We start from the raw sequence: 12,503 nt of genomic DNA on the forward strand, positions 1-12,503 counted from the left end.
AAAAAAAAAAAAAAAAAAAAAAAAGAGGAAGTCCCCACAGGGGGGGCGGCCGCCTGGGCTGCCGAATGGGTGGAAGGAAGCCGTCCTCCTCCCTTCAACCTTGCCAGAGGCCCGATCACTTTTAAGAAGCAGATAGATAACACCTTAAGTCCCACCTAATTACTCTTTCTGGTTTAGGTGATTAAATTGTGGGTTCGAGTCCCACTTAGTTGCTTGTTTAGAATGAGTGGTACATGTTTTGCATGATTGGTACTGTGCACAGAACTGTTACGTGTGTATCTTGTGTTTCTGCTGTGTTCTGTCCCTTCTGTGTCTTTGTTTGTCCTATCCAGTCATCAGGTCCATTATGGGCCAAGGGTCATCCACAGCCGGCCCGTGTACTCCTTTGAAATGCCTTTTGGACAACTTCACAGACTTCCAGAAACGGGCCTCTGGGTATGGGGAGTCTGTGACCAAATTTAATTTAGAAAAGTTCTGTACCATTGGCTGCAACTGCAGGACATTCCTTTGAAATGCTGTATCTCTTTCCCCCCTTCTTTCCCCTGATGCTGAGTGCAGGCTGGAAAGGGAGAGAAAGAGAGCAAAATATTGTCTTGTTTAGGTTATATGATGGTAAATGCAAGTGAAAGAGTATAGGAGAAATGTTAGGTTGGAATTAGAAAGAAATAAAGTATGTATATGGTTTTAAAGGGGCTTTAATCAAAGTCCAACAGGAAGAGTAGACAGTAGTAAAAGCAAGAAAGTTTAAGCATGTAGCAAAGAAAGGAACATGGGTAGGCAGTTAAGATAGGTATAAGTTAGTTGCTATTGAAAAGTGTGAACAGAAGTTTTAAGATCTTTAAAAGTTTGAAAATCTCCTCTTCATTCCACTCTGGCCAAGTGGAGTGAGGAGAGGGTGATGGGAGGGGGAGGGAATCTTTTCCCTCAGAACAAAGAGGCAGGTAGATTAACATTTAACTATTTCCTGCCTCACTTAAAAGAGAAAAGTTTTGTGTAACAGAATGCAACTAAAAGGCAACTGAATGCATTCTGGTCATCTTTGAAAAGTGTCACTCCTAATTTGATGCTAAAGAAAAGTTGGAATTCATTTTACTATTTGGCATTTAGGCAAATTGGAATATTTTCCAAGATTTGATACATAAGGTGAGGTTTTTGGGTTCTCTAGAACTGGGATAAGGGAGTAGGCGCCACTCCCTCTCCCCTTGCTAGGGAAGTCAAAGCTATCACTTTCAAAGAAGTTTCTAAGGAGTGGACACAAAATTTATTGGAGTAAAAGTTGGAACAGCTAAAAACATTGGGGGGAGGCATAGCAGCTATATTGAGGGCCCCTGGGGCATGCAGATGACCCTCTTTCCTTTCAAATCCGGGGACCACAACCAAGCTCTGCAACTGGGGAGAGGAGAAAAGCCTCTGCATTTGGTAAGCCTAATTTTCTATCAATAATTTTGGTATGTGATGAATCAGAAATGCAATTAATGTCATTATGTCATTGTTCTATTATGGTATCTCTAAATTGTAAAATCTAAATTGTAAAGTCCTCTTATACTGTAAAAATTGAGTGACAAATCAGTTTTCAATCTGAGTTTTGTTGAAACTAAAAGATGGAGAAAAAGTTGTGTAAAACTAGCTATGTTACTTTATCAGTTCTGCTAACCCTATGTTATAATGTTATTTTCATGTGAATTGGATTCTTTATGTTATAATATCTGATGGTTTAAAGCTTTTATATTTGGGATACAAACAAGTAGTAACAATACTGCCAATATTTACTGTGATAGCTGATTGTCCATTTAACTTTTTGGCTATTCTGGAAATATACAGTGATTATAAGTTGATTGGTTGTATGGCAGCAAAAAGAAAAAAAAAAGAAAGGATTTTAGTTTAGTATAACTTCATGTGGAGTTTTAAGGTCATCAGATTGGTAATTCATTTGTTCTTATTTCGAAGTTCAAACTTGAGATGATATCATTACTGGTAAACATCTGTACTATCTATGGTGTATGAAAAGCAGTTTCTCTTAAAGTTTTGGAGTATTGTAATTTGGGAAAATCTTAAGCTTCCAAGTCTATCTTTGTTTAAAAGGAAGTTTCAGTTAAGATTGTTTGAAATTGTAAGACTGTTAACTAAGTTATTGGGCTACTGTTTTAATGCTAAAACCTAAAACTGTGACAACTTTATACTGACTAGTTCTGCTCATTCAGAACAGTCCCTCTACTACTGTATAATGTTGTAAAATTACCTGGGAAAGCGAACTTGTATGAAGCTCCTAAACTATAAGCTTGACTTACTGAGAAGCAGCAAAGTCTATGTACAAAAGAGTAAAAAGGATCTCTAACAATTGGCCTTACCAGGACAATCTCAGAAAATTGTGAAGGGAAAGATGTTAAAGGGAATCCCTTATGTATATGAGTCCTGGCAAATCTTTGTGGTATATTGCAACTTAATGAGAGTAAATTGATGTTAAGATAAGAAGGTTTGGGGACAAATGGGGATTTCCAAGCCCCTCCTGTCTCTAAATAGTGGTATGGATACCTTTGTATCAGATGGTTTAAGTATGTTGAGAAGGGTGTGAGGAAGTTTTAAGGAAGACAGAAAGATTTGTAACTAGATTTTATAATTAATAGCTCAATCGTATTTGAGAAGAAAAGGAAATAAGAATACAAATGGCAATATTGAATCATTATCCCATGGACTGAGATTGGGATTATAAAGTTACTGTAGAAAAGTTATATCTGTGTATATGTCATAGGGATCCCAGTGTATTTCAAAGTATAATTGGGTATTAATGCCATTGACTGAATTAATTGTTGGGATTAAATCAGAGACACTTTAGTTGAGAGAACGGAAATTTTAGTGTGAGATCAGATTAAGCATAGTTACAGAAAGATGAGGAATCTTGGGCAGTAGATGCAAATCTATTAGGGCAATGATTTATAAACCTGATGGGAGATTTGACTTTACGAACACCTATGGGGTTCCTTTGAAAAGGAATGTTCCCCACCTATTCCTGAGTCTAGCATTGAGGTGGAATGGATACTGCATGGTTGGATATCTGTAACTAACCTGAATTTAAACAGAATCAAGGATGTTCTATCCTGTCATATTTGGAATGTCACAGGTCCCTGTTTTTTTTCCTTCTATAGCAGGTTTCTATGATCGGAGCAGGGAGTCAGTAAAGGATGTGAGCTCTTTCGTGTTAGCCTACTGGAAAATCTAATATTATTTTTATCTAAGATTAGAACATGTACAGAAAGTTATGCAAACTGCTTAAGATCATTCTAAAAGTTTTATGAGTCTTGAACTGTTTTAAAGAAGGGAAAATACTTTTAGAAGAAATTTTAAATCTCTAGTGGGATTTTGAAAGGCCTATTCTATGGGAAAATATGAAGGACAGTGAAATAGTCTGAGTAATGGGTTATACTAGCCCATACTCACCCCACTTCTGGTCAATTTTCTCTTACTCCTTTTTGGCCCTTGTTTGTCTAATCTTTTTGCTAGATTTGTGTTTTTTTAGGCTCAGCACCCTTCACTGGCAGGTGACTCTTCTGCCGGGAACATTGTCGGCTGAGTATCAACTGTTGCCTGAAGTCGTTACCCATCACCCCTTGGACCTGGCATCGGCCAAATTCCGGACCTTGGCTATGGACCCCACCCCTTGAAAGATGATACCCTGAGAGGCAGGGAAAGCTCTTCGCCCCTCCCCAGCGGGAAGTAGCTCGGGAGGCTGAGATCATTGTCCTGTGCCCCCAAATGATTTCGGGTGTCATCTGTTTAAGGGGGGAATGATGGGGTACCTGGGGTCTAGGTCAATTTGTGAAACCAACTTGTGAAACCAGTCTGTGAAATTGTAACTGCAATTTGTATTGTAAAATTGTTATCTGTAAAATTCCTTTCCCAACCTCCGACTCTGCCCATTCCACCTAGGCAACACCCTTCGACCCCTTTTGTTCTTACTTAATCTCTTGATTAAGTAATCGAGGCCAGGGCTGGCCCACACCCTCCTTTATCCTTGCCTTTTGTCTCCTTAACCACCTGGCCCAAGTCTTATCTAAACTGTCTATTCACATGCTCCCCTTGGTCAGCTCTGCCCTTTGTCTATGCATTGAGGCCCCCTCTCCTTACTTTTATTCCGGTGAGGGTGGGCGAGAGCATGCAAATTTGCCTAGACAGAAAAGAGCCCCCATACTTGTACCTCTACTTTTAGGACTTGGTATTGCTGGGTCCACTGCAGTAGGGACCACGGCTTTGGTTAAAGGTAATGAGAATTTCTTATCTCAGCAAGAGCAAATTGATGCCATAATGGAAATGGGTCTCATGGGGTGCCAATGGCACACAACCGGGTCTTTGTGTGACCTCCGCCCCGTACCAAAGATATTCTAGGGCAGCTAATCTGTCCTATACTCTGGGTTCATTTTTAAACGGGGCATGGAATAAGCAGTTTACACTGAAGTTAAATGAATTAAGACATGCTATAGTTGTATTGAATTCTACCACCATATCTGGTCCCCAATTATCAGCATGGACTGAGTGGTTCCAAAACATTACCCAATGGTTTGCCTCTTGGGGAGGTTTGGGGGCGTCAAGTATGGTGTTACTCTTGACCATAGGGTTGCTTGTCTGGTGCCTCTGCCGATTGCAGAGAAGACAACAAGGATATATGTTGCTCACACAAAAGGCCATTATGGCCATTGAGGAAGGAGCAGACCCTCAAGTATGGCTGGCTTCCATGGAAGACATGTAACGCCCTTGAAGTAAGACGGGATGCGTTCTATGACGGGCAACCTCTCCTGACCCGGCCGCCTAAGACAGGGCCCTAGGGCGTTGGGTTACCGAGAACGGGTAAGGTTCAGGGATCAGGAGATGACCCAAGCCAGAACATCCCGCATTCCCCTACTGCCACCAGGGTCTGCTAAATTCAGGTTATTGCAACTGCACCGCTTAAGGCTGTACCGGACAAGCGTCCTGATTAAACAAAAAGGGGGAGATGTTGGGGGCCAGGAAGTAATGGTATATGGGCTAGTGCCTGCTTGCTTGATGTATGACCTTAAAAGGTAATGAATAGAGCTGTAGAAGATGATTGGCTATGTGTACCTATAAGTTGCCCTGATGCGGAAGTTCAGGGCAGTCACGATGTAGCTGAGCCTGAATAAACAACTCCTGCAAACCTCGGGTGCTCTGTCTGGTAATTCCTCCTAGGAGGCCGGTGACGACCGAAGACTTACTATGGGTAAGTGAGAGGACGGGATATCAATAGCCCCCCACAGTAGACTACAGGTAAAGAATGAAATATGCTATACCCAACTTATGAATTGGTTTTGCTTGATTATACTTATTTGTTACACAGAAAGTCTCTTATTTGGGTAAAGGAGTCATGAGTAGGGACTGGGTGGGCAGTAATAATAGCAAAGGGAAAAAGGAAAAGAAAAGAAGGAAATAGAAAAAGCATCCCTATCATAGAAGGAAGGGCAGAAGGGGGCACAGTCTAGCAGAGCAGTATTGGCACTCTGGTGTTAAATTTACTGTGTACGCTAGAAAATGCTAAGATTCACAATTTCACATATAATCCTCTTTTCCTGTTTTTTGTATATTTGCTGCTGTTCAGTCATGTCAGTTTTGTCCAACTCTTCATGACACAATTTAGGGTTTTCTTGGTAAAAACACTCACTGGTTTGCCATTTTCTTCATTTTATAAAATTTTTATACATTTCTTTCCTATATAAATTTATACATTTCCTTCATTTTATAAATTTTCCCACCACTTTCTAAATGAGAAAACTGAGGCAAACAGGGTTAAGTGACTTTCCCAGGGTCACCCAGCTAGGGTCATGAGGATTTGAATTCAGGAAGATGAGTTTTGCTAACTTCAGGCTTGACACTCCATCCACTGTGCCTCCTAGTTGCCCCTTTATATGGAAATGTTCAAATTTGTTGACAGTTTATGAAGTTAATAATGAAAGAGAAAAATTTTAAAGGAGAAAAAACTCTGTAAAGATTTTTTATATTGGGGTGGCTAGGCGATGCAGTGAATAGAGCACCAGCCCTGGAATCAGGAGGACCTGAGTTCAAATGTGGCCTCAGACACTTAACACAAAACTAGTTGTGTGAGCTTGGGCAAGTCACTTAACCCCAATTGCCCTACCATATACCCCCTCCAAAAATAAGCAAAAAAAAAATATTTTTTATAACAAACTCTGTTGACCATCAAGGAACCAGAACCACCACATTTGGACTCTGCATTATAGTCCTAGTGGTGCTTAAAGAGGATGAGAAAGTGAGCCTGAAGAGAACAAGAAAAGGTGCTGGAGGAGGCCTAGTAGAGACAAAGGACCTCCATGTCAGAAGCAGCACAGTTTTAGAGCTCTAGGCCTAGAGTCAGGAAGATCTTAAATTTTTGAGTTTAAAACCTGCTTCAGACAATTACTAAACATCACGCGACCCCTCTGACTCAGTTTCCTCAGCTATCAAATGAGTGAGTTAGCTTCAATGGTCTCTGAGGTCTCTCCAAGCTCTGAGTCTTTGACTTCTCTATGAGAGGCCCTTGATGGATATGCATAGCCCTCAACAAAGAATTATGAAGCAGTGGCATAAAGAATATGACCAACGAAATACGTGATCAAAAAAGATATTAGAGCAATTATATAGCAAGAGCAACAAATCACCAGCAGCCCATGTTCCCTGGGTATCCTCTCACTATCAGGATAACTAGAGGAAGGCACATTGTCGATCCCCTGGTAGTGAGCTCATGAGAAGCAGGCACAGGTCATGATCTGCATGTTGGAGGAAAATATCTGCATCAGTGCAACTGTAGACCCACGAGTGTATCCAAATATCCCCAGTACTGAGCTCAATGCTTAATACATTTGATGACTTCAGTCACTATCACTAAGTCCAGATACTGGCATGATGGCTAAAGCAACAGGTCTGGAGTCAGGAAGACCTGATTTCGGATCTGGTCTCAGATATCTACTAGCTGTGTGACTTTGGGCAAGTCACAGTCTCTGCCTGTCTCAGTTTCTTTATCCATAAAATAGGAGTAATAATGGAACCTCCCCCCATGGATGTTGTGAGGCTCAAATGAGATAGTATTTGTAAACAGATTTGCAAACCTTAAAGTGCTGTGCAGGCACACCTCATTTGTTGTCTTCATTTTATGTTAAATTTCTTCATTATGTTGTAATGGGAATGTAAATTTTTAAGTTCTTCCCTGCTCCTAGACTTAAGTGCACCTGGAGCCTGTTGGGGAGGCTTGTTTTTCCAGAGATACTTTGTGATTGGGCAGTGGGTCAAGAAGGTTGTTACATTCTCTGAGTCAGGAGAAGGCTATATAAGCCCTGATGTGAGGCTTTGCTTTGGGGGCTCACTTTGAGAAGTGTTGTGTGATTTGACCAGATGAGACTCTGGGCAGCCGTTGAGCCCCGCAGCTTTGAAAACCCAGATGTTGATGCTTCCCTCTCTGGTAACTGTGATTAGGTATGGATGTATGTAATGGTTGGATAATTTGGAAGCCTGTCTGCTGAAATGTTCTTGTAACTTATGCTTGTAACCTCTGTATATTCTGAAGTTCGGTGTGCTGACCTTTTCCCCCTGAACTAGGTAAACGATATATGTTTGACTGATTAAAGTAAGCTTGTTAACCCATTTTGAGTTGCTTTCCTTTAGCAAAGCAGATCTAAGAACCTGTGTTGGCAGCCACCCTGGGGACACTGGGGTGCTTGCCGCTACACGTTTTGCAGATAGTGCATTTTTTTACAAATTGAAGGTTTGTGACAACCCTGTGAATAGTAAGTCTATCTGTTGGCACCATTTTTCCAATAGCATGTGCTCACAACATGTGTCTGTGTCACATTTTGGTAATTCTTGCAATATTTCAAACTGTTTCATTATTATTATATATGTCATGGTAATCTGTGATAGTCATCTTTGATGCTGCTATTTTAATTATTTTAGGGTACCATGAACCACACCCACTTAAGTTGGCAAACAACCAATAAAGTGTGTTCTGACTGCTCCACTGACCTGTTGTTCCTCATCTCTCTCCCTCCCCTCAGGCCTCCCTATTTCCTGAGACACAACAACATTGAAATTAGACCAATTAACAACCCTACAATGGCCTCTAAGTGTTCAGAGTTCAAGTGAAAGGAAGAGTCAGTTGATAGGCAAACTTCATCATTGTCTCATTTTAAGAAATTGCCATGGGCCACTCCAACCTTCAGCAACCACCACCCTGATCAGTCAGCAGCCATCAACGTCCAAGCAAGAACCTCCACCAGAAAAAATGTTACTTAGGCTTAGATGATGATTAGCTTTGAGGGGGCAATAAAGTATTTTTTAAATTAAGGTATGTATATTTTTTTTTAGGCATCATACTATTGCATGCTTAATAGACTATAGTATAATGTAACCGTAACTTTGATATGCACTGGAAACCAAAAAATTCACATGATTTGCTTTACTGCAATTGATTTATTGTGTTGATTTAGAATAGAATCTTCAATATCTCCAAGATATGCCTGTATAAATGCTAGTGATAATGATGATGATTATTATTATATCATAGATTTAGCCAGTTTGGCAAATAATAAATATTTATCAAGTACCCATTTAATTTATTAAGTGCCTGGCACAGTGATACAAATGAAACAGAAAACCACAGTGAGCTTACATTCTAATGGGGGAAAACAACCCACAGAAGGAAACTGAAAGGAATGGGGTTTGGGAGGCTGGATGCCAGAGGATACCAATCTGGAGCCATGATGCTTCCTATAGAAAGGGAAGAGTTTATTGCCCTAACCTCCAGCCCTCCAGTCCAAGGGGAGAGGAAATTGAGGGTGCAAGGATGTGTCCAGTATTAAAGCAGAATCATTCAGTCTCCATGAGGATGTTTCAGATAATGAGCTGAGAGAGGAATGATGTTAGTGGTAGAGTCAAAAGCAATCAAAGCAGCAAATAGGAAACAAAGAGAGCTTTAGTGCTGGAAGGAAACTTATAGGCCATCAATCATTTTACAAATGAGGAAACTGAGGCCCAAAAAGGTGATATGATTTGCCAAGGTCATGTAGGTAGTATGTGATAGAGACAGAATTGGAACATGGCTCCAATACTTTCTCTCACTGCACCAGTTGGCAGCCTCAATGGTTCTGAAACATTTTCAGGGGCAGAACCTTTGAACAGACTCAGGATTGCTGAATTTTAGGATTCCAAGGAACCTTAGAAATCATCTAGTCCAATCCCTACATTTTATAAAGGAGGAAACTCAAACCCAGACTTGTCCATAGTCATACAAGTGGTCACAGGCTAGAAATGTAGGCCAAGATAAACTCATTTTTACATAATTTTAATGCCAACTACTATGGCTCCCAAATAAGGGAAGACTGAAGTATTTATTTTATATATTCAGATCAACTATTTCAGATCTAATAATATAAATTACTTACTTGGTGAGAAGGATATATTTATTCATTATCAATAAGTGTTTTATAATTGGAAACAAAACTGAATGTGCTAGCTCACCTCATAAAATGTTTCACAACAACTTTCATTTCCCCCTTTACTTATATAAACCTCTATTTGGGGAGTGGGAAAGGATAGTTTCAGTTCATCATATTTTCTTTTTTTATCTTAAGGATCTTTTCTAATTTACTAAGGTTTTTTTTTAAGTAAATAAATCTTGAATTTTCTGTATTCCTGAAATCATTTTTAGAGGTGTTTGTAATTTAGAAATCTAATAATATATACTAATGAACACACACTTGCTATGTGACCGTGGTTGAGTCACTTAACCTCTTGGCGCCCCAGGTAACTGTGTAAGACTAAGGATTAATTGTTGATCTATATTGGTGGGAGGAGTTCTGCAATCAGAAGTCCTTATACTGATGAAATCAATTTGGAATCAACCAACTCTACTAAGTGCTAGTTAGACAAGGAAATAAATAGGCAATCAGATTGATTATGGACATTAATTATTAATAATTAGTAATTATTAATGCCCAAATCAAACAACAAAAAGAAACAGAAACCTCCATTGTTTATCTAAATCACTAGAATGGAAATGAAATTGGACATAGTCATCATAATAACACTAAGATTTAGTGTTAATTTAGCATAAATTAAGACTTAGTGTCTTAAGTATGTTTATGCTTTTGGTTTTTTGTCTACTCTAATTTTCCATTTTTATCTGGTAATCCATAATAGGCATGGGTACAAAAATGCTAATGGAGAGAGGAATGGAAGGATGCCTTCCTTTTTCTCCTCCCAGTTCCTTATGTCCAATTCCTTCCCACCTGTCAAAGTCCAGGTCAAATACCATCTGTTTCACAAAACCTTTCCTGATCAGGGAAATGGGGGTGGGAGTGGGGAACCTGCCAAGAATATAAATGAGTACCAATTACTTTACATGGACTAGCCTGAGTCAGGCCTACCATCATGTAACTGCATCAGAGATTACTGGGCAAATTCAGTGTTGATTCCAGACCAATACCAAGTCAATTTTTGACCATATGATGTATCTTGACCCATCTCTAATGATTCTCTGCATGTACACATACTATTTGAGACTGACTAAGGCAGCAAAACAGATAGGTTTGCAATGTATTAGAATTCCATCTATGGCTTGGTGTTTCTGTGGCATACAATTTAAGAGGCCTTTTCTCTTTTTCTCTAGAGCAAACCCACCCTCTAGCAGAATTTCAGATAAAAATAATCCACGGTAATACAAAACTGGAAAAGCATTTACATGCATGTGTCCAATCAAGGCTTTATCCTTCATTGAGTTGAGTTCAAGTAGGAGCAATCTGTAAATAATTCATGACCTTCTGCTCACCTCTATCTCCCAAAGGAGAACCAGGTGCCTCAGGACTACAGCCTTTGCCTATTTATACATTAGGATCCATTTGTCCTTATAATTGCCAGAGGTGAAAGGTCAGCACCCCTTTATATCATTCTTCTATGAGACCTGGACACTCATTCGTTTTATGTGACATGGGTCATCGGGTGAGCTAGGGTCTGTAGGATTCAAATCACAACACATGTGACTCTCCCTCACTATGTAGTGAGCACACACACACACATACACACACACACACACACACACACACACACACCCTACATTACATGGGAGAGCTCATCAGTGTTCCCTATTATCTCTGAGCTGTTCTGCAATTCATCCAACAGCAGATATCTTTTTTTTTAGTGTGTACTTGGACTTTAATATCAATGATAATTTACCTGACTTACAGAATATTTATTTGAATTGAGAGATGAAACAGAATCTGGAATACTTGAAGGAAAAAAAATATTTTTTAATAGTTTTGATACCAAAATAAAGTTAAAACAAGAAACAAACAGGCTGGGTAAAAGGACCTCCCAAGAACTGGTTTTCCTCTCTAGCTTTCACATTCTTACAGGTTCAGGATCCTTTTCTTCTAACAAATTTATCAGCTGAGCAAAGCTGTCTTTTACTGCATTCATGTTATCTAGTGAGCAGGGTTGAAGAATCCAGCGTTTTCCTCATGCAAGTGGTTCAAGTTCAAAATATTTTTTGAGCTTCTCATGCTTCTCTTGCTTTTTGTATCTGAATGTCAAATTTTCTATTCAACTTTGGTTTTTTTCATCAAGAATGCTTGAAAGTCCTCTATTCCACTGAATAGCCATATTTTCCCCTGAAACGTGATACTCAGTTTTGCTGGGTAGGTGACTCTTGGTTTTAATCCCAGCTCCTTTGACCTGTGGAATACAATACTCCAAGCCCTTCAATCCCTCAATGTAGAAGCTGCCAGATCATAGGTTATCCTGATAGTGTTTCCACAATATTCAAATTGTTTCTTCCTGGCTGCTTGTAATATTCTCTCCTTAATCTGGGAATTCTGGAACCTGGCTATAATATTCCTAGGAGTTTTCTTTTTGGGATCTTTTTCAGGCGGTAATCGGTGGGTTCTTTCAACCTCTGTTTTGCCCTCTGGTTCTAAAACATCAGGGCAGTTTTCTTTGAGAACTTCCTGGAGGATGATTTCTAGGTTCTTACTTTGATCATGGCATTCAGGTAGTCCAATAATTTTAAAATTCTCTCTCCTGGATCTATTTTCCAGGTTAGTGGCTTTTCCCATGAGATATTTCACATTACCTTCTATTCTTTCATTTGTTTGGATCTGTTTAACAGCATCTTGATTTCTCATAAAGTCATTAGCTTCCATTTGCTCCAATCTAATTCTGAAGCAATGATTCTCCTCATTGAGCTTTTGAGATTCTTTTTCCATCTGGCAAATTCAGCTTTTTAAGGCATTCTTCTCCTCATTGCCTTTTTGAGCCTCTTTTGCCATTTGAGTTAGTCTGTTTTTTAAGGTGTGATTTTTCTTAGTCAGGCTGTTGACTCTCATTTCATAATTTTCTTGCATCATTCTCATTTCTCTTCCAAATTTTTCCTCCACTTGTCTTATCTGCTTCTTAGGGTCCTCTATGGCCTGTAACCAGCTCGTATTTTCCTTTGAAGCTTTTGGTGCAGGAGTTCT

Source organism: Petaurus breviceps, unplaced genomic scaffold, assembly GCF_028583685.1.
Source record: "Petaurus breviceps papuanus isolate PSGF00001 unplaced genomic scaffold, PetGlider_PUasm1.0 90700, whole genome shotgun sequence".
Taxonomy (NCBI): domain Eukaryota; kingdom Metazoa; phylum Chordata; class Mammalia; order Diprotodontia; family Petauridae; genus Petaurus; species Petaurus breviceps.